The sequence below is a fragment of the Mustela erminea genome, chromosome 13 (genome assembly GCF_009829155.1).
Source record: "Mustela erminea isolate mMusErm1 chromosome 13, mMusErm1.Pri, whole genome shotgun sequence".
In the NCBI taxonomy this organism is placed as follows: domain Eukaryota; kingdom Metazoa; phylum Chordata; class Mammalia; order Carnivora; family Mustelidae; genus Mustela; species Mustela erminea.
Genome location: NC_045626.1, coordinates 13,191,635 through 13,214,502, shown reverse-complemented (window position 1 = coordinate 13,214,502; position 22,868 = coordinate 13,191,635). Strand labels below are relative to the sequence as shown.

The following is a 22,868-nucleotide window of genomic DNA, read 5'->3' as shown; positions in this document are numbered from 1 at the left end:
AATTCCACCTGGACATTTTGGGTGTTATTTGTTTAAACATGTTTGTTTTCTTAGTGAAGCTAAAAATATTTTCCCGTGGTGTTTCTGAAGGGACATTTAGACTAAAATAAAAACAAAAATAAATGACATGTTTAAAAAGTTATATTCATCAGACCTGGGACCGAGTACAGAAAGAGGGTGGAGGAAGTGAATGTTCGGACCTGTGTAGTAGTTTTCCTATTTTGGTTGCTCTAAATAGACATGGAAAAACAAATTGAAAGAAAAAAGTCCATCTCCACCCTGTACAAGTGAGGAGTGAAAAAACATTTACTTGTATTGGAGTTTAGCTTTGAAATAAATTAATACACACCCGTATAATAATTTTCCCTTTTATATATCAAGCCCTGTTACTATGAACTATAATAATTACATGAAACTGCTTTTTTGTACCAGATCTTTTTTCACTGGGTACAGTCTTGACAAAAGGAGCAGGAAAATTTCAGAGAGTGGTGCTTATAAATATTTATTGTAGAATATTGACTATGATAAAATTTGATTTGCAGTTTCTTTTTGAGTGAATAAAAACACAGTAAGAATCTTAGCAAAGAAAAGGACATTAGACCAGGGTTTTCTCCCATGGATAACAGAAATCCTTTATTAGGAAATTTCAGCTTTGGGGAATCCATTTTTTCCTTAAATTTCCAGGCTAAATTTCCTGTGTCTATGAATTTTTCTGGGGAGAAGGCACATAGCTTTAATTCTCAAAGATATAGATATGAATATCAATTATATACACACACACATTTTATATTGTGGAATTCTGTTAAGAACCACAGAGCATACCCCCTTTTAAAAATGCTTATTGCCTGCCATTTCACAGAAGAGGTCACACTGAGCCACAGAGCAAAGTTAAGGGAGACCTTGACATTCTATAGAATTCTGCCATATTATGTCTGAAGTCACCTTCCTCAAATCAAAAGGCCACCATGAGTCGTCCTTCGGACACTTTCCAAGGCTCAAGTACATTTCCTTCCCCAGAACCTCAGGAAGCCAAGTCATCAGCACTCCCAGAAAATGCTGGGTGAGAAGGTCTAAGCTTCAACATCGCAGTCATTCTCCTTCGTTGAGCTGCGAAGGATATAAGCTAATTTGAAGATTCTTCATTTGTCAGCTGATGAAAAACTGTACAGAGGGAATGTATTCTAAGTCTGACTTGGGAAAGGCAGCTACTCGAACGCCACGGTGAAATGAGCTAACGGTGTGCCATTCTGTCTGCAAACTCTTTCACACAAATTACTTCCAGGAGTCACATTCGAAGTATTTAAGAGCCAGCACGGGGTGCACCGGGCCAAGGAGAGCCGACTCGGGCTGGCTGTAAACAACGCACACAGAGGTGCGGAGCCATCCCAGGTGAATTCCAGCCCTGGTTCGTTTCTCTGATGTCCCTAATGGTGCTAAACCTGTGTTGCCAATGGGTTCAAGAAACAGCTCGAAGGTGAGGAAGCTGCGCTCGGAGAAGCTGAGAGGCGGCCGGAACCGGCTGGTCAACAAAACACTAGAGATGAGATTCCAAGCAGATCCTAGGACCCTTGCTCTCTCTCCTCCCACTCTGCAGGTGGGGGCGGGGGTGGCTAGCTTGCCTGGAGCCCAGGCCACAGGGGACAACGAAGCTACTGCGACAGTCCGCAGTCTACTGACGTACACACACCTTCAGAGCCCACAGGACAGGTGAGCCCTGCTCTCCATCTTTCTGTGGGTCTCGCACCTCTCAGAGCAGAGCGACCCGGGGCTGTCAGTGGCACCAGCTTCGCCAGGATCCTCAGAGCCTGAGACGTGGGAAGCACTCATACCAGAGATGTGACTTAGGATGATGGGAAGGGAGGTGACAGTTGGGGATGGTACATTCAGGCAAAGGTAAAGCTAAAAAATGATCTCGGCTCCAACTATGGACACGGCCGTTTGGTTGTGAACCTTCCCAGACGAGCCATTCAGGGCGCTCCTGTCAGCATTCTGCATGGTCCGCTGGCGGGGTATTCCTTTCTGAGGGTGGGGGGCAGTGGCGGGAACGAAACAGAGTGTTGAGAGAAGCTGGCGATACAATCGCTTGCAGGCTAACCAGAGTTTTGCATAATGATGAGACTCAGCCTGAGAAAAGTGGCTCTGTCTCTCACCCTTTCTTCACACCTTCTGGACACCAGAGACCCACACTGAGTATGTGAGGGAGGTTTAGGGGACCCATGGTGGGGGTCAGGCCCCTGGGGACCAGGTTTCTAGAACCTTCCTGCTGTTGACTCATAACAGGAATTTGTCTGCCTCGCAGTGCCCAGCGTGAGGAAGCACTTGCTCAGGAAATGTTTGTTGATTGACTGAATGAGTGAATGAATATGTGAAATAAAGAATGGATGAGTTATAAGGGAATGAGTGAGTGATAGGTATGTCCAAGGACAGGAACACTCAGACTTGGGTCGATTGCTGGGATCCCTCAGAGAGAAGGTACCAAAGACGCCTTTCCTAAGGGCAAGAGTAGTGCTAAGTATTTAGCTGTTCCTTTGTCTAGCCCATCTAATTCTCCTCTACCAGCCTGCCTCTCCAAAAATGAAGACTAGCAATGAACACTTGACCAAAAAAAATCCCAAACAGCTAACCTGGGGCATGTGACAGCAGGCAGAGCGACCCAGGCAGAGCGGCTCCTCCATGGCAGTATGGCAGAAGGTCCCCTTGCCATCCTCTGAGCACCCACCCTGGGCCCTCCACCTCCATGCTGTCCCCCCAGCCTGGAAAGCTCTGTCCGCCTCCTCCCTGCTTTCCTCAGTAGCCCACCTAGGAGAGCACGGACAGGTTCCACGCGGCCCCGCAGGCCTTCCTCACAACACCTCTGTCATCCACCACCCCTGCCGCCCGCTGAAGGCGGCCTTGGCCTGGAATCTTTGCTCACATTTCAAACTGGATTTCGACCTCTCCAGTGTCAGAGAACCTAGCACCAGGCTTGACGGGCGGCTCTCTGGGAATGAGCAACAAAGACACTATGGCAAGTTCAGCTTGTTCCCCATGAAGGGTTTTGGCTTTTAGGTTTTTAATGACCCTCACAAAACAGAGCCCTGGTACGACATGGCAGTGGCTCACGGAGGCGGGGGGTGGGGGGCTGGAGAAGTGGGGCGTAGGACGTGTCCAAGGAGTCCAGCTCCCAAGCCAACCTGTGTGTGCGCAGACGGACAGCTGACCATGGAAGGGCTGGTGGGCACCCCTGTCACACGCTCCCCCTACCTCCAGGAAGAGACAAGAGAGGAAAATTAACTCACCCGTCCTTCTCCAAAGAACAGCACCACTGAGCCAGCGTCACGGGCGTGTGCACACCGCCCGACATCATTAGCCACGTCTCTGAGCGGACAGTCCCATGTGCTGGCGGGGTGGGAAGAGAACTGGGGGCCCTGGGGCTCTAGTTCTGGCCTAGGTCCTCTCTGCAAGGGGCCTCAGGGTAAATCAGTGGGAGACTGGGGGCCACGAAGGTACCCGGCTGTGGCCTAAACTACCAGCTAGTTAGTAGCTTTGCTTAAAAATGGCCCTGAGTAACCGAGTTTGCCAATTCTCATCCTTAGGAGATCACCCGCCTGCTGGACATGGGCAGCCAACTAATAGGAAAGCACTCCAAGATTCCAAGAGACTAAAAGGCTCCTAACTGTTGTTTAGAAATATAAATGGCCCTGGGGTGCCTGGCTCAGGTCCTGATCTCAGGGTCCTGGGTTCAAGCCCCTTGCCAGGCTCTGTGCTCAGCAGGGAGTCCGCTCCAGATTCTCTCTCCCTCTCCGTCCGCCCCTCCTGCTCGTGCTCTTTCTCTCAAATAAATAAATCTTTAAAAAGGAAATGTAAATGTCCCTAAATTATAACCAGAGATGGAAATGCATCTAGGGGCGCTTTGGGGGTGGGGAACATTCTGTAATTGAGTCTCGGATTTGTCTGGCTTCTCCCAACACACAGGGCAAATGAAAACAGTTTAGAGATGTGGGTGAAGGTTCTCAGAATGAAAAATGCCCATTTCCATTTGAGATTAAAATGCAGTTTGGGAAAACAATTACCTGCCTGGGATCCTGGGAAAGTAAAACTTCCTGGTCTCTCTGCCAAGAAGAACGATTGTAAAACAAGGCCCGAGAATCTCACAAACAAGATTTTAGAATTTTATCCAAACAGCTGCAGTTCACCTTCAAGGATCCCAGACACACTTGGGTCTGATGGATGTTGCAACACCAAGTTTGAGGTCTCCCCGGTCTGGTGCCAAAAGCTGGCCCCACGAGACAAAGACAGAACAGTTGCTCTCTTAATGGGAGCAGAAAACAACCCCCCCCACACACCCACCACCCAACCTCTCTGCTTTGTTGTGAAATTGTCACTGTGCCTTTGAGGAGAGATTAAAATCCTAGCCATGTCAAATTTAAAGGGCAGGTTCCCAGGCAGGCAAGGGAGTGGGGTTTGAGTGGGGGGTGGGAAAAGCCAGTTGCCGTGAATTTACGGAGGATTTGGGGATCGCAAAAGTCACGGGCCTTGACTCAATTAAAATGAATGGAAAAGTACCAGTTCGCAACTTAAAAATCAGAGTGAAATAAAGCGGCAAGGATCTTCTGGCTCGTTCTCTGCTTTCACTCTTGAGCCTGCGTGGGAATCCTGGAGCAGGTTTCCCAAGGCACGGCATGGGTGCCAAGGAAGCAGCCTTTTTTTTTTTTTTTTACCTACTTTTCTGCCCTCGACACACAAAGATTCTGCAGTAGAGAGTGAGGACGAATGGTCCACCCACGGCTGAACATTTCCCGAGGGCCAGGGAGGTGCTCAGCAAAGTTGCTGGCGTTGGTGGGGCGAAGAAAAAGAATGTGAGCTCTCAAGGCATGGACAGGAAAGACTAGAGAGTCTGAGAGAGGCTGCCAGAAAGCTCCCTGGCTTGGCACCCTTGCCAGATTCTCAGACTACACAGGACACCCCGCCTTCAGGAAGACAGCTCTGAATACCCCCAGAGACACTGACACTCTCATCTGGTTCCAAATCTTTAGAAGCGGCCGAGCCGGCTACATCTAAGCGGTTCCCTCCCCGTTTCCTCTCCTGCTCCATTTGTAAAACAAGGAAAGATGGGCCACACCGAAGAAGTTCTCATCCCATGGGCTTGTCCCAGAGAGCTACCCGTTGGGGTGCGGGACAGAGGCTCCCGCTCCACCTAAGGGAGGGTGTGCATCTCAGCCAAGATCCTAGGCCATTTCCAGGCCTGAATATTCCCACTGCTCTTCGGATGGATGCTGACATCGAAGAAATACTCCTTGCTTAAAGAGAGAAATCTTTTGATTCAAGTCATGAGATGGTCATCGTGGGCCCGTCCTCCTTTCTGAGAGCACTAAGTGCCTATGTCACAGCTTCGGGTTCTTATGAAGATGACACCAGCTCACGTGTGTGGTGTTTTGAATGGAACCTGGCACTCAATGAACTTTTGACACATATCACAAAGGTATTCTGATGAATGTTTAATGTCCCCCTTCATTCATGGAAGAACTCCAGGGTCCCCAGTTAAGGAAGCCTATGGCGGGCTGTCTATGTTGTCTACCAAGCAAGCACGAGTTTTGACACGATTTAAAAAACCCTTCCTTTGCTGCAACTCTCCTGCCTTCATTTCCCTTTTCTCCTTTCCTCTCCCTTCCAAATCCCCTGAAGAGTCCCAGCAGGTATTTCTCCAGCCCCTGACAGGTTACGGAACATGACTTTCAGCAGCATGAAGATGAACGTCACGTATAAAGTCGCTCGCCCAATTGCAAAGAGCAGGGGGAGGGCGACTGAAATTCCTCCCCCAAACAGAAGCCCTTGGTGTTGCTTGGAATTCTCGTCCTCAAGCAAAAACTGCAGCGGGAATCTCCTCTTTCCCTTTCTGGAATGGAAGTGAGAGCTCGGGCCAGCGGCCTTGTGCTTACAGGGCTCCTCCGGTGGGCAGTGGCGTTCATTCCCCTGAAGGGAGGAGGTAGGAGAGGGCTGCCTGCCTGCCCCATCCGGGCTCAGTCTCCTCGGTGTTTTCCGCTTTCCCAGGCCAGCCAGAGCCCTGTGAATGATCGCTCTCCACCAGCTAAGTCAATGGCTAGGCGGATCTGGTGAGAACTCCACCTCCAAGAAGCCACAGGGATTGATGTTGCCAGGAGGAGCACAAGGAGCTCCCACTAATACTCAGCAGACCCCCCTCCTGCGCTGGGGCCCCATCGCCAGTGCTCCCTGCCTCTCCAGCCCTTCCGAGAGGGCCGGGTCTTCGGAGCAGGGCCCCTAGAGAAGCTGCTCCCATGGGGAGACACACCTCTTTTCCTATTACAGTTACAACAAAGCAACGAGCAGGAAAGCCACCGAGGGTCCTGGTGGGCTCCGCGGATCGGCCCGCTCGTGATGCCCATGGAAACTTGTCAATGCACAGATTCTTCGAGTCACTGGTCCAAGAGGCTTCTCGTGCCCTTAAAGATAAATATTAATGCCGGGGGGTGCTTGGTTTCGTTTTGCACTCTCATAGCTGATGACTGAAGGCTCAGTATCAAAAGGGAGAGACACACTCATTTTTGCCTCCTAGTCAGAAATGAAGAGATTTTTGCCTCCTTTGGCTGGAGGTTACTAATTTGGAGGCTGCCAGTTTTAGAGTTCATCTCAGTTTGACTTGTAAATAAAGGTGGAATTACCCTGCTGTGAGGCTGCGGGCCCCAACATGCCTCGCAACCCGTTTTCCGTGTTGGGGTGCGGCAGAAGTTCACAGACATCACTAGAAGTTTCGGGAAACTAGGAGGTGGGAGACGGTGAGGCTCAGGTACAGAGCATGTCCTGGGCCTCCTTGTAGAGAAGGCGAGGACTTGGCTTTCCCTTACAGAAAGGCCCTTGGCGTGGGCTGTATCAGAATCACCCAGGGACCTGGTAAAAATACAGACTGGCTCCTGCATGAGCCCAGGCCTCTGTACTTATCGTCAGCCCTCCTAAACCAAGAACTGCAGAACCCTTGCCTTTTAGGAGAGCGGAGAGAAGTCACTGATGAGAAGAGCTGGTGAACTTTTATCAAAACAGAAATGTAAATTTCTTCTAATTGCATTATCAAGCTATTATCGCGGGCAGCCTGGCATGCGCCCAACTTCACCGTCATTCCAGCAAACCCACAACACAGCCCCCTCGGTGGGACCGAGCATCCCTGTTCCACTAATAAGGACTCAGCAGCTCAGAGAGGGTCACGTGAACTGTGTCCAGGGATGCACGGTCAGTAAGCGGGAAAGCCCAGAAGTGTTCTCGCACGACTGAATCCCAGAGCTGCCTCCGTTTTGCACGTTCACCCCCCAGGGGCTGGGCGGGCACGTGGCTGTCCTGCAGGGGAGCTGGAGGGAGGCGGGACTTGCTGGCTCTACCCCCCGCCCCACCACACCCCGGCAGCCTTAGTCGCTCCCCTTCTTCCTGATTCCGTCCTTCTCCCTTGTCTTGCTTTGCCGTCACCGTTTCTCCTTTCTTCAGAGAAGCTATGCTCAGTCTCAGTCTACGTGGCGATGTCACTCAGAAGGTTCTGAGTGTCACCTGCTGAGCGGCTGGTGGACCTGGTTTGGGATGTGGCCTGGACATCAGGATTTTTAAACACTCCTGGCCATCGGAGAGGGGTGCCGGGGTTGCCCGGCTGGAGAAGCATCCGACTCTTGATTTCAGCTCAGGGTGTGATCTCAGGGTCGTGGGATCCAGACCCATGCCGGGCTCCTCGCTCAGCGGCTCATCAGGGAGTCTGCTTCTCTCCCTCTCCGTGCGCTCTTTTTCTCTCTCAGGTAAAGAAATAAATCTTTAATAAATAAATAAACAGACAAACTCTCCTGCGTGATGCTCGCGAGCAGCTAGGATCATGGAGACCTACTTCCTTGAGGCCCGTCGGATGCAGCCCGCAGAACCAGGAATGTCACCTGGACACGCCCGGGCCGAGAAGGTGGTTGACCACACGCCCGCTGTCATAAAGAAAGGCGCTGTGAAGAAACACGAGGCAGCCTCCAGTGACCGTCATATTAGCTGAGATGACACCCGGATATCCCGAAGGCACACGGAGCACAGGGAGTGAGGATCCTGACACCTCAACGGGCAAAGTGCGGCCTGGCTGGTCTCCGCTGGGGACCAGGTGACGGCCACAAGTTGGGCACAGAGAAAGAGAGCAGCAACCACAGCCGCCTGCATCTTAGCCCCCTTGAAACAAGGGGTGCCTGCACCCACCCCGCTCTCCTGGTGAGCCCCATACCAGAAAGGAGACCTTAAAACTAGCCTTACTGGCCCATTCTGCAAACCAGCTCCCTGGTTTCATCACACACACACACACACACACACACAGACGTGGCAGAGGATGGAAACTTTTTTACATCAAGCCCTGCTTTGCACCACTCTCCTTAAGGCGGTCTTTCAGACTGTTACCAAACCCCATGTTCCTACCTTGGGCATTCGCCTGAGGACAAGAGCAACTCACTGCAAAGCACAGTGCGCGTAACATGGACTGTGGCCCACCGGCAACGAGCTGGCTGGAGACGGAGCATTACACAAACAGCTGAGGCTTCCGCACCCCACAGAAGTCAGGGGACGGCTGTGGAAAGCACACACTGTATCCCCAGCTCTTGGCACCAAGCCTGGTGCATGGAGGTCACCACTGAAGGAGCAAATGCGTGTCATACTGAAGGTGGAGTTTAAACCCACTACTAGCCACAGACAAGGAAACTCTGAGAAAGGTTAACACGCAGAACTTTCTACGGGGAGCACGCCCAGCCGGCAGATCAGGGTGCAGAAGGGGCAAGGCCACCCCCTGAGTGCAAGACACCAGGGAGAGCGAGAAAAGACCCCTTGGGATGCCCCTGTGCTTGGCTCTGGGCCAGGAATGAGGAAGAGCAGAGCAGAGCTGGTGTGTCTGCTCCCCCGGCTCCCCAGGTAAGGAAAGCGGGCCTCTGGCGGAGCTCATGTCCGGGGACCCGTCCCAGATCCCAGAAGGCTCCCTGTGGGCTGCGCCTGTGCCGCGTGGAGGTGGGTGCATGGAGATGGCAAGGGACAGAGGCGTCACTCACTTGGCTTAGCACAGCTGTTCCTCCTGAGAGACAGCTGCAGACGGGGCCCCGCGCTTGGCCACCCGCTCAGCTGTGCCTGTGGGTACCTCGGAGATTTGGGGCAGCTTCTCAATGAGAGGGTTTCCAAAGGCGTCAAGAGTTAAACCAACTTGGGAAAGGTGACGGAGGACAAAGGGTGGCGTACGGGTGGCCACGTGCGCGGCAGGACTTCAGAGGGGGAGGATACCCTGGTCGCCCTCTGCGTGGGTGGGGGGGCCCAGGAGGAGCGTGCCTGAGATCTCGGCAAGGGGAGCTGTAGTCCCGCAGTGGGAACAGTAAACATGCGCTGGAGAGGCTCCCTGCTCTCTTCTCTTTCCCGTCTCTTGTGTACTTGAAGCGGTGCGACTTGTTTTAGCAAGAACAACTCTGCTCCTCTGTTATCGACTGACTTGGAGCTTCTTTTGAAGGGGGTGCACCGTGAAGCATGGGCCGCAGGGCCCTGCCCCTCTAATAGGCACCGTTCCAGGTTTACGCTGGCACAGACATGGGGCAGCCGAAGCAGGAAAGAGAAAGGCACCTTAAAGAAACAGAATGGACAAGATCCTGAAAGGTGTGGCTACATCCCAATGATGCATTCAGGGATGACTACACCAATCAGAACAGAGGCTTGTCAGCTGCTGTTCCGTCAGCTGGAAAGGCCAACATTGGCAGTGTTCCCGCCAACCTTTCTCCTTCTCTTAGGAATAAGTGTGTGACATCATCTTGGTGCCATTCCCTCGACCACCAACGCAGTCTCCTAGCTTCCTTTGTTCAGACTCTGGGCTCAACACGTGACCTCAGGTCACCTGACTTCCCAAGAAAATCTACCCACAGAGAAACCAGGGGCTGGGGCAGGTAAGCACACGTGTCTGCTTACAAATCAATAGGCTGGCACTGGGGTGTGAACACCTGGCTGGGTGGGGGTGGGGGGCATTAATGGGAGTCAGGCCCTGAGAGATGGATCTGTCTTTAGGGAATGGACCCACCCAATCTTTGAAAAGCCAAGATGAGGTTCAGACCCTGTACGTGGTCACACTTCAGAAGTCTCTTGGAGTCCCACTCTCAGTCTTCCCATGCAGGTAGCCCAACACACTGTAGAAGACCTTTCATGGCTACTTCTTGAATTTAGATACTTTTCTGGAGCGAAGACTAGATTCAGAAACGACCAGAGTTTCACAGGGCTTGGAGGCTGTGCATAATTTCCACGGGCAAGGAGAAGCGAGCATCCGTTCTACCTCTTAGCTCCGTGGGAAATTTCACAGCAGCCGTAAATTCTGGTGTTTATTCCTTCAACCATCCCTGATTCTACTAGGATCAGACTGAGTTTCAGTCAGAAGGGTTGCCCAGAAGGAGTCTGAGAGATGCCTGCTCTCAAAGAACACAGGGTCTAGTGGGGAGGTATACGCAAGAAATAAACCAAACACCGTCAGTGGCACAAATAAAGACGCAGCCCGCGCCGATAAAGGAGTGAGCCAGAACTAGGCGGAAGGAATCTCAGAAGGCTTTCTGTGAGACGTGTTCTGAGAAAAAGCTGCTCTGTCTGTTGCGAGAAAAGGTGGGGTCTTGACGTCAGATAGACTTAGCCGTCGTTTGTAACTTCATAAGGTACGGACGAGGCTGAGCAGGGTGGGAACAAGGGAGGTGCTCGAGAGATGGTCGTGAAACGCGCGCGCAGCCGGAGAAAGAACAGCTTCTGCTCGTTCTGCATCGCACGCGATTCTCACTGTCTCACCGCTAACGCTCATTTCACTGCCGCCACAAGCGTAGGAGGTGGGGCCCGCTACTGATCCCACTTACTGATGAAGAAACAAGGAAGGCCCAGAGAAGTGACTTGCCCAAGGTCAACACAGCGGGGCTCTGAATCCAGGCAGTCTGGGTCCTGCTTTGGAGTATTAACCATGTCCCTGGCTTCTCCCATTACATTTGCTCTACTGCCTCTCTTCAAGTTCTCTTTGTTATCAGACAAAATCGTCAGAACATCTTCAATTTTTAGGGTGAATACTGAAAACGTCATATATCCCTGGCTCGTCAGGGAGTGGCCATTGGGTGCCATTTCTGTTGCTCACTCAGTGATCTATCCGAGACGCTGATGTGTACAGACCCTTTTTGTCTCAGTTAATATAAAACACCATATAAACATTGACTCAGCTGCTGAGCCTGAATAATAAATCACCACTAGACCAAGTGCTAAAATAGCATTTGATTTTCTCTCCGCCTGAGCACGCTATCTATTTATACTTTGCTTACTTCTGTGGAGTTCAAAGTGCTTTATACACATTTCATCATAACTTTGCTTATGTCGATTTATTGTCTTTATTACATACATGTGACTAATATATCCAAAAAGACTTCATATTTACTACAGGATTCTCAGTTTTCAACTAGCTTTTTTATCTAAGGGATTTACTGACTACATTTAACTTATAATTAGTGGAAATCTGCTGACAATTAGAAGAATCACATTTTGCTGGTTCTTTTTTTAACTCAATTCATTTTGTACATGATATGATCACTCTTGTCCCTGAATAGTAAACATGTATTATTTTTTTTTAAGATTTTTAAAATTTATTTTATTTTGACAGAGAGATCACAAGTAGGCAGAGCAGCAGAGAGAGAGAGAGGAGGAAGCAGGCTCTCCTGCTGAGCAAAGAGCCCAATGCGGGGCTCGATCCCAGGATCCTGGGATCATGACCCAAGACGAAGGCAGAGGCTTAACCCACTGAGCCACCCAGGCCCCCCCAACATGTGTTATTTCTTATCCTTCACCATTCAATGTATAACTGACTTTGAACTGGAATAGATCTGTCATTTTAAAACCTCAAGTACAATTGCCTTTTTCACTCAGTGGACTTTCTGAAGTTCAATATACATATGATTCTTGTTTTTTCAGGTTGATGAGCACATTGGCACACATGCATGTTCAAATGTGGTCTTCATCTTTTCAGTTTTCATATTCATGGGCAAAAAATAAATTTAGATGATAAGGCAGAGTAAGGAAAAGAATGCGGAGAAAGGCTTCCTTAACTGGCTGGAGGACAGACAAGAGCCCCAAATTCTGGTGTGTACAAACTGCAAAACTAGGTTTGTGCATTGTGAGGGGTTAACAGAACTTAAGATTTAGAAGCAGGCCTTAGTGTCCAATGCATAAAGAGAAATGAAACAAGAGTTGTCATTTGATGTTTCTGTTGGTGACACATAAAAATAGCCCAAATGCTTAGCCTCTAAGGCTGGGGTATTCTGTTTCCTTTTGTCGTCCCCTCATGTGAATACCCATCTTCATTATTGAAAACAGAAACGTCAGCCTTAAGCATTTCCTTGTTTTAAAAAACAGGACATATGGGGCGCCTGGGTGACTCAGTCGGTTGAGGGTCCGACTCTTGGTTTCCGTTCAGGTCATGAGCTCAGTGTCGTGAGATTGAGCCCCACGGGCTCCTAGCTCAGTGAGAGTCTGCTTGAGATATTCTCACTCTGCCCCTTCTACCCACTCACACGCATGTGCACCTGTGTTCTCTCTCTCTCTCTCTCTCTCAAATAAATAAATAAATCTTCAAAAAAGATAAGGAGAAGGATGTTATGCTGACTGTTCCTGTCCAGGAACCAGCAGTTCTTCCCTTCCACAGGCGTCCCCTAAGGTTTTGCCCTTGCCCAGCTGTGTCATCTGCCAGGATGAATTTAGGAAGATGACACAGGTAGGACCAGCCACGAGAGATAGGAGTCCTAAACAGCCTCAGAAGCAGTGGTGGGTGTTGGAAGGATGTTTAGAAACAAAACCACTTATTCTAGGAGGTTCTGTACCCTGATATTACGGGCCTTGAACCAGGTCAAGGAACTAATCTGTAGTCAATATCCTCATTCAAAAGACAAGGTCAGGCCCTTGGAGACTCGCAGCTTCACAGATGCTGCATTCTCTTTTACCTCCGGGCTTCTGCACATTCTGTTCTCTCTTTACAGGTAACTGGGCAATTTGATTATTTTTCCTGTAGGACTGAGTTTAAAAAACATTTTCCTAAGACTGGACTGGATTCCCTATTTGGCAGGCACAGTCCCATAGCTCTGCCCACCCCACTGACCTTAGAACATTGCAGGATCACCTGAAGACCAGGTCTCAGGGAAGGGTTGAATGGAAGAATGGATAAGGGGGGCAGAAAAGCAAGGAAGGGAGATGGAGGCTTCGAATGGGCTTTTTTTGTCCCACTTTTAAAGATTTTATTTATTTTTACTTGGCGGGGGGAGAGAGAGGGAATCCCAAGCAGACCACCTGTTGAGCACGGAGCCCAACGTAGGGCTTGATATTATGACCCTGAGATCATGACCTGAGCCGAAACCAAGAGCCACCAGGCACCCCGGGAAAGCCTTCCTCTGACTGTGTCTGTGACGTGTATGCAGCCACCCTGCGTGTTCCCGACGGAACTGCGGCAATCTCGTAAATCAAAACCAGGCCAAGCCTAAAATTAGTTCAGCTAAGAAAAATTACATTACTTGAGTGTTTCAAAAGCAGCTTTTGCTTTTTCAAAATTTTTCTTTGTTCTTTATCTCAAGAAAAGAAACCACGGTATGGCGTTCAAATCTGAATCAGGTCCAACCCTGAAGGCAGGAGCAGCGTTCAGATGGAGGGCTCCACTTGGCCCTGCTAACGCAGGGCTGGCATTTCCACTATGGAAATATCAGCAGAATCAAACGAGCTTGGGAAGTTTCCATTAGCTTCATAGTTATATGTTCAGAGTTCAGACAAATGTGAAGCACAGAATAAGTAATAACAATGGTGAATGGAATGTGCTAGAAAGCAAGAAAATAGCAAACAAAGCATGTGTTCTGTTACATATTTTTTCAAATTTATCTGTTTCAACAACAAAACAGACTCTGAGAAATTAACTCACCAGTGCCATACCTCAGAACGGCATATGGAAGTAGCATGGTCTTTGGCGGTAGGCCGTCAATGAGAGCTAGCTCCCATACTTCTGGCTACACAACGTTGGCAAGTTACTTAAGTCAGTGGATATAGTCTCCACCTCTTCACCATCTCTCAGGATATCGTGAGGTTTAGAGAAAATATAAGTGCTTAGCACCTAGTTCAGTAATAATGACCAGTGTGATCACCATTGTCTTTGACACCATTGGTTGAACAATAAAAACATCAATTTGGAAATTATGAATGACTCTAAGCTGGACTGAAGTTTAATTGTTTATGTGATATGCATAAGGGCATAAGAAATAAATTATAATGCAAACCAGAAAGTAGCTAACATACTTAAGACTAACAACTTTTAAGCATTTTAATAATACCCATTTTACTATAAACAATATGGGTATGTCAATGATCTTCTTTTGTATTACTTTAGGTCATAATTATTGATCCTAATTTATAATACTCCATAATTATCCAATTATATTACTAGAACAGTATTTTTATATTTTTGCAGAAAAATCTATGTATGTGCATGTATATATATCCATCTAATTTTTTTTCTCATCTGTGAAATCGTACTCTCCATGCAGACTTCAACTTTTTTACTCTACAGTGATCTCAGACATCTTTCTACCTGACTTTATGAACATCTATCATGTTTTTTGATAGCCGTATTTAATTTCATAATATCAATTGACCATCATTTAGCCAGCCCTCTACACACATATTTCTTTTTCTTCCCCAGTTAGTTTGTTTTATGCTTCTGCCGCAAAAACAGGGTAAAACAATGCTATGATGGATGTCTTTCATATATATAGGGAAAAAAACACTGGAAGTGAAATTGCTGAGTATTTTCAAAACTGAGGTCAAAATTGCCCTCCAAAAATTCATGAGATTATACCTTCCTTTAATGGTGTGTGTGCGGGGCGGGGGAACCCCCAAACTCTGTTTTACACTTGCTTCTCCTAATTCTCTCTCTTTCTAGACGTGCCCCAGAGAAGAAGGTACAACCCGAGGTCATAATCTTAACTGATTTAAATATTTACCCTTTTATATTTACCCTTACTTCATGATAGTCTATTACTTTTCTCATCTGTAGATGCTTCCTTTGGAAATGTAAACAATGCTGGAGGTCAAGAAGGTTCTCCTCCTAGCTTAGGTATCTACGTCTCTCCAGCCAAGAAGGAGGCCAGGAAGAGCTCTCCGGCCCCCAAAAGAAAAAAGCTACAATAAATCAAACCAAATCACAGACAAACGCATCTAAGTTACCTTGCACTTCTCAAGGTTTCTCCGTGTGTTAGTCTCAGCACTGGGTACTTCACAGACATTATCTCACTTTAGGGTCTATTTGTAAGTATTTATAAACCCAATAAAAGCCTCACAGATTACCTGAGGAGACGTGGAAAAATGGCCGTCCTTCACCTCTGGTGACAGTGATGAAGATAGCAAAGCCTATCCCCCCCATTTCCCACTCTCCCAGCCCCCACCCCAACTCTCCCCAAGGGCAACACAAGTGCCCCTTTCAGCCAGCAGTAACAGGCCAGGCTTCTATTGGCCCCCAAATCCTAATAACTGCTGTTTCCCTTGATAACCCAAGGCTTGGTGAGATCCAGAAATATCTTCTGACCATTGAAAGAGATGAACAGGTGTTTGGTATGGTTTTGGTGTCACATATAGTTTGACCTATTTGAGTTCAATAAACACTGGCCATAGAGAAGTGGTCTTTGGGATACCTCCGGGTGGAACAGAAAGTTGAATTAAGCAGGACACCTCTCTCTTCTTTCGGCTAACTAGAAAACTGATGTACTTAAGTCTTGACGTCACTCTTGCTCTCAAACTGAGCACAAGAAGAGATGCTCCCCTCCCAAGATAAAAAATGTGAACAAGACTATTACCCTACTCAGAGTCCAACCCAGCTCTGTCATACACGCCCTGAATAACGATGTCCCGCTTAACAGCTGCATCACTGAGGTTAGACCAAAAAAGTAATTGGTTTGGAATGCAGAGCTTGCCGGCAAGACGCTACGCCGCAGTGTATTCTCTTTGATTCGCTAATGCCGAGGCATCCGAATATATGAAAAGACATTTTTTCAGAAAGTTTTCCAAATATCAGGTTTTTGAAACTCAATCTACATTTTCTCCCCAAATTAACAAGACTCCCCCCACCCAAGTACAAACATGTTCCATAAAGTATCTGAAGCCAAACACCAACATTCTTGTGGGCCTGAGTGAAGCCCACTGCCCACTTTCAGACAGCAGGACCATGACCACCAACCCCTTGGGCAGGATTCTCCCGTCTCTCCTTCTGAAGGTCAAGTCCCTGGCAACGGCGTCTGAGCTCGAGAAACGATGGGGCTGCCCCCAGAAAATGAAACCACTTTGAGAATCTTTATTTTAGTAACCATAAATCCCCTTGATCTGTCTGTGACAGGCCACTCTTCCACTGAATTCGACTTTCTAGCCAGAAAAATTTTAGTGAGATTCTGGTATATTCAGAAACAGGTCATTTGTATTCAAGAGCGTCACTAACTTACTCAAATGAAAAAGTGCTTTTCGTGTGTGTGAAATACATCAAACTCTCTGTAAGCATCTGAAGCAGGTTTCTGTGAAATCACTTGCTGCGGGTACCCGTGCACAGCGGCTGCTTTCTGAAGAAATGAAGTCAGCCTTGGAATTTGGGAGAAGCCCTGCAGGTTTCTGATGCATTAAGTAGAGATTCTGAAATCGGTGCCAGAGAGTAAGGTTTTAGGACAGTTCGTTTGCAAAGGTTAAAACAGCAGTGGGCTTGGGTCCCCTGAGGACAGGCTGTTCCCGTGTAATTAACTAATCACTGACCAATCAGAAATTGCTAAATATCGAGGTGAAATGGGAAATGAAAAAAAAAAAAGAAGAAGAAGAAGAACTAGTTTTTCTTTTGCAATGTTGAAAAATCATCTGAAAGTATAGTTGTGACATTTAAGTCACCTGCAATCTGGGTGCCTCCTTCCTTCACTTGACAGCTGTTCATTCAACTACTACATGCTCCGTGCTCTAGGGGCTGGGGATGTTGTGGCAAGTAAGACAGGCATGGCCCCTGCTTTCTTGGAGCTCAAAAACATACACGTAAAACACTGACTGCGTAATATGAAAATACTCGGCGAACGGAAGTGGGGTGACAGGAGAGGGAAGGCCTGGGTGAATCAGGGGGAGCTTCTGCGAGGAAGTGACATTTCAACATTTGAAAGGCCAGAAAGAGGGGCGCTGTGACCATCAGGAGGAGTGCGATCCAGGGAAAGGTCACAGGTAGTGGAAGGACCTGAGAGGGGGTGAGCTGGCTGGGCCACAGGATCAGGGATTCAGCCCATGTGGCCGGTGAGCCAAGGACAGGTGTGCACAGATGAGTTCAAGAGCTGTAAGTTGGATGGTGGCCCAAGGATGATGGGAAGTATTTTGGGTGATAGATAAACCGACATACACCCCTTCCACAAAGTCCCCAAACTAGAGAGGTGACCAAAGTCTGCGGGTAGGAGAGGACCTGAAGCAGCCGACACCCCCCGAACCAGCGGTGAGGCTCTGGGGAGCCCTGATGGTCGCTGGGTTCTTGCAATGACGTCAGCACGACACCACAACCACAGCACATGCCATTACATCAAACCTCGTTCGGTCAAGATCCAAGTCAACAAAAGACCTCTCCCTTCACCCCTCAACCAAGTCCCAGCTTCGAGACCTAATCCAGCCTCTCGCTCCTTGACCCTGAAATCCCACCCCGGTCTAGCCTCTGTGTTCAGATACACCAAAGGGATAGGGTCCCCAAACACTGGCAGCTGCCACACTTTCCTGTTCACTACTTCTGGGGACCAAAATGCAAGGAACTATCCTTGACACGCTTAACGTGTCTCATCCAAGAAATGAGGCTCAGTAATTTGGCAGCCATCATGGGCCCGTTTCATGATACAAAGAGAGAAACTCCCGAGTACCGGTGCCCCATGATGAATGTCACACTCAACCATTAAAGACCTATTTTTAGCAAAGTCAACCACTAAGCTCTGAGCCAAATGAAAGGTCATGTGTTATCCGAGAAGCACATGTTATTGTGGTCATCAAATGGCTGATCTGGGGGGAGGTGTCTGTGGAAGATACTTGTTATGAAAGTTGAGAGTACTAGAGTGAATGCGTACTAGAGTGCATACGGTGGTTCAGAAACGTCAACCAACTGATATAAATGGTGAAGCGAACTTGGACTTACAGCTTAGTCTCAAGTGACATTTCAAGTGAGTCCAGTGACATGATCTTTCTCTCTTTTTAAGATTGACTTATTGAGTGAGTGAGTGAGTGAGAGCAAACACATGAGTGGTGGGGTGGTGGGGCAGAGGGAGAGGGAAAAGCAGTCTCCCCGCAGAGCAGGAAGCCCGACTCGGGCCTCGATCCTGGCACCCAGGATCATGACCTGAGCCGAAGGCAGACGCTTAACCAACTGAGCCACCCAGGCACCCCCTGACATGACATTTCTTGATCTCGATTATTAACATGGGCAAAAATGTGTGTCAACTTATTTTTCCAAGATGTGGCCATACAGCAAATACACAGTTCTAAATGCATATGACCACATCTAGAAGGGTCCTGAAGACACCAGAGTAGATTTATTTCCTTGCTAGCATGACCTTGAACAAGACTGATTACATTCCCAAGCCTTGGTTCCTCATCTGTAAAGAGCAGTGATAATCATATTCATCTTTCACAGGCATCCAGCCCAGCGCACGACAAAGCTGCAGACATCCAAAAAATGTCAGTTCACTTTTGCTTTGGCTTTCTGCGCCCAGGGTCATCCCAACTTAGAGCAAGCAAAGAGTTTTAATCTTTTGGATACATTTATGCACATCATCCAGTGCCATATATGCCACAAAAGGACTAGAATGTCTGTCTGTTCAAAGCTGTAGCTACAGGACGCAGACAGGTGCCCGTCTGAGAGCACAGGCTCAATCAAGAGGCACTGAATAAATGAATGGGAGGTTATAGCGACATGAGGTTGAACGTGAATGAGAAATCATCTTCATCACTGACTTGCCCGTATTTTTGAGAGAAGAGATGTATTCGGACATGCATTCAGATAATCAACTTAGACATGCAGCCATCTTACTGAATAAAGGCTCAAATCATCTATTAAAGAGAGCAGTGGCTTCAACTATATCCTTCAGCCGCAGAGCATCTATGGGAAAAGTCGGGTCCCAAAGACTCATGGATCAGCAATGATCCCCAGCGAAGCAGGAACCCACGGCTGGTCAGAAACCTGGGGATCGGGAGTTGGCCGGGCCACTGACAGGTTGTGTGGCTTTTTGGGAAAGTCATTTAATACTTGCTCAAACACACTTCGGTTTCACCAAGTTTCAATGACCAACACTGACCTAATTTATCTCTTGAAGTTCAAAACTCGTAGTGCCTGGGACGATGGCGGCCCGGGCTGGTATCCACCCACACGGCCTCGCTGCTGTGCAAAATTACGTGTATCGAAACCGCCGATGAGAATAGCGGGCGAACACCAGGACAAACAATCCACTCCTCTAGCCTCGTTTCAAGAAGCATTGCTCCCAATTGCTCACATCTGGCATGCCTCGATGGGAATCATTTGCAAGTTTCAAAAACGTGGAACCTTGAAAGTAAAATAAGGAGTTCTACCTTAAAAGGGAAATTAAAGACCTGGAGCAGACCGCTGGGGACCTTTTTATTACACCTGGATAATGGCTGGTATTATTACTCGATCCAGCAGTGTGTTCTTATGAATAGGCTAACACATACCCTTCAGCTATAAAATAGTGCTTTAGGATATAACATGTGGATTCAGATACAAAATAAAATAACTGTTTGTATGGTCGCTTTTAATGAAAAGTCTAAAATCATGCCTATTTAACAAACTTCTATTTTTATAGAGCCTGCGTATGAAAGCCTGCTTAAAAAAAAAAAAATCCAACTATGGGTGGTCTCACACCCAGGAGGGGCACAAGAATCCTTTGTCAGACCATGTGTCTTAATTTTGGGTACGGAAAATGTGGTCACCATAATTATAAGCTTGGGAAAGCAAAGGGTTTTAAAAATTCTGTGCAGGAGGGGAGTAATAATTCGTTAGCATTCAATAAAACTGTAATTTAACCAGCTTTTAGGTAGGTAGTAATCAACATTAAAATTATAGCACTTGACAATTTTCGATTTTACCTTATGGCGATTTGTTGAAGTGTCTCATTTCCTTGACGAGCCGTACGTTCCTTGGGAACAATTGCCATGTTTCCCTTATCCCTCCAGACTCACCCAACCTGGTACATGGTTTGTTTTTTGTGTTCAGTGAACCACAAAGAATGTTTCAGGAACAACCTCAGGAAAATCAGGCGAGAAATAATTCAGGGTAAGAGGAAATCAATGCGTAACTTGTTTAAACACTATTCTCTGAGGTTTCAAAATATTTCAAATACGTAACTTTAAAAGGTTCAGCTACAGAAAAAGTTCGTTTCTGCAGGTTTGGAAATGGGATTTAGCCAAGAGTCAATACTAATTAAGTTTCGGTAAAGGAGGCGGGGGAAGGGTAGTGGTCTAATTTAGTCACTTGGTTACTAAAACCTTTTCTCTGATTAAAAGGCATCATTGGGGTCAAACGACACACATTGGAGGAGATACAACGTGATCCTTTCTCCCTCCATATGGTCTTTTTGGGCCTCGAAATGAAAAGATCAAAGCCAAGTGAGCCCGTGGAAAATTAATGAGAAGCTGAGCATCACATGCAGTAAACACGCTTAGTCAAGCCAGGCAGCAAGAAGCGCGCGGGGCCTTTACCACACAGGAGAAAATGTGAACGGCCTTCCAGAAGGCTGGGCACACAGGAGCCTGGTGTCCCCACCCCTGGATGCATCACAGCTATGGGCTCCTTGCAGCTTTGGCTAAAAAGTTACATTTCTCAGATTTCTGAATTCACATTTTAACCTCCTTTTCCTCTTCATCGTTAAAATAAACATACAATTATTAATACAAATCCCAAAACTTGAGCATCTCAACCCTATCTCCTGGGCTGTACTTCACGATAAAACCCAATCCTTTTTTAAATCTATCTCCTTCACAGGTGGCTCTTTCTTAGAACAGAAAATTGGACGATGATCAACACCCAGTGAGGGAAAGTAACTTTTTTTTCCCCAGACAGGGAAGAACATTTTGGTTTGGTGACATGTGGCGACCAAATTCATAGGTGAAATCGAGTCTACAGGGTATGAAAGGTTTCGGCTTCTTCTGGGGCGGCTGCGGGGGCCAACAGTGTGGCCTTCGGAGGCCAGTCTGGCCCAAGGCCCAACCCGTCCCTTCCGAACTGTATCCCTATTGACAGATCATTCACTTTTCGGAGCTTCGGTTTCCTTGTCTGAAAATGACGAACAATTCTCATACCTGCCAGCGGGTTTTTAGGGCTCAGAGGGGTCAGGTAAGCATTTAGCCCGGGGTCTGTCACATGGGGAGAACCCCTCTCTGGGGGGCTGTCCCCATCAGCATGTGCTGCTATAGTCTGTCCTGCTCCAAACGGGCAAGATGCCACTGAATGCTGAACTACTTCATTTTCCACAAAGTTCCTCAGGGGCGGCTGCCTGGGAGGGAGGAACAGTGCCTGGGAGGTGGCTGTCCCCTCCAGAGTGGGCCTTGTGCTGGCTCACATCTGGAAATCAGAGCAAACAACAGGCCGAGTCATGGAGAGGAGGGAGGGAAGCGGCGGGGGGAGGGGGAAGGGGGGTTGGGGGAGGCGAGCTTTCATAAGATAACGTAATAGTCAACCTAGCTTCTTCATCCTTCTCCAAGGATCACTGACTATTTTAAATTCAAATGAAAAACCACGATCGGGCCGATATGGAGAACCAAAATGTGGAGTCTGTGAGCCGGCCCTCTTTGCAGGGGGTAAAAAAGAAGTACCAGCAAGCAAAAGACTCAAGTCTTGTCTGCCTTCCTCGGTCTGGTGCGGGGCTTTTTCCATGGAAAATTTCTGTTTTTTAATATTGGGTCATGAGGTAGATTTTATTTGAGCTCTTCAGGTTACCTGGTCTTGAGTTTGTGAGAAAGTGGTTCTATTTGCTTTAATAACAAAGCAAAGTGGTTTCGGGATGAGGAAAAGGGAAGCATGACGCTGAAGGAAGGTTTAGCCTGACAATGCTGCGTACCTGCGTACACACACACACACACACACACACACACACACACAGATACACACACACACACTGAGACACATAGACACACACAGACACAAACATATACATACACACATGTAGAGACACACACAGACACAGAAACACACACACAGATGTACTGAGACACACACACACACACAGATATGGAGATACAATACAGACAGACACAGACACACAAACACATACACATGTAGAAACACACATGCACGTTCCAGCTAGCCCATCTGGAATCTTCCGTGGTGTGGGAGACCGAATCTTAACCTCCCTCCACTTTCTATCAAGAAAACCCTGACATTTCCAATGGGTTAAAAATGATAGTGAGAATCAAAAGCAAAACAATTAACAAAAGAACACTACCAAAGAGAGAGAGAGAAAAAAGCATCTTTTTAAGCAAGTACGTCTCCAGTGAAATATTCAAGGGCCAACTCAAAACCTTTACTGTTTGAGAAGCGTGCATCTCCCTGCATTCAGACATGTTCCTGTTTTGTTTGTTTAGGTTTATTTTTGCCTTCGTTCTGCGGGAAGCCTCACAGATGTGACGGGGTGATTTAATTCTGTACAAACCTCGCCTCCCTAAATTCTTAGAATGTAGACAGATACCACTACCGGTATTCTTAGAGTTACACAGCCTCTCACACCAGCTAGAGCAAAGCAGAGCCCGCATTTCACTGGAATCCCTCCTTGTTGTTCTTTGCAGGTTTTTCCTCCACAACACACAGGAAACCA

General features: G+C 47.7%; 1 protein-coding gene and 1 long non-coding RNA gene across 4 annotated transcripts in view; one reads left to right on the top strand and one right to left on the bottom strand.

Moving 5' to 3' along the window:
- BCL2 (BCL2 apoptosis regulator) overlaps positions 1-22,868 on the bottom strand; it is a 164,842-nt gene that overhangs the window by 41,135 nt on the left and 100,839 nt on the right. The window lies entirely within an intron of this gene.
- On the top strand, positions 8,009-15,575 carry LOC116572437. Of its 2 annotated transcripts, none has more exons than XR_004278321.1 (3): positions 8,009-8,901; positions 9,756-9,908; positions 10,027-10,426. It is a non-coding gene; the product is annotated as an uncharacterized LOC116572437 (long non-coding RNA). The 2 variants fall into 2 exon arrangements; XR_004278322.1 differs by lacking the exon at positions 10,027-10,426 and adding an exon at positions 15,059-15,575 and having other exon boundaries at positions 8,011-8,901.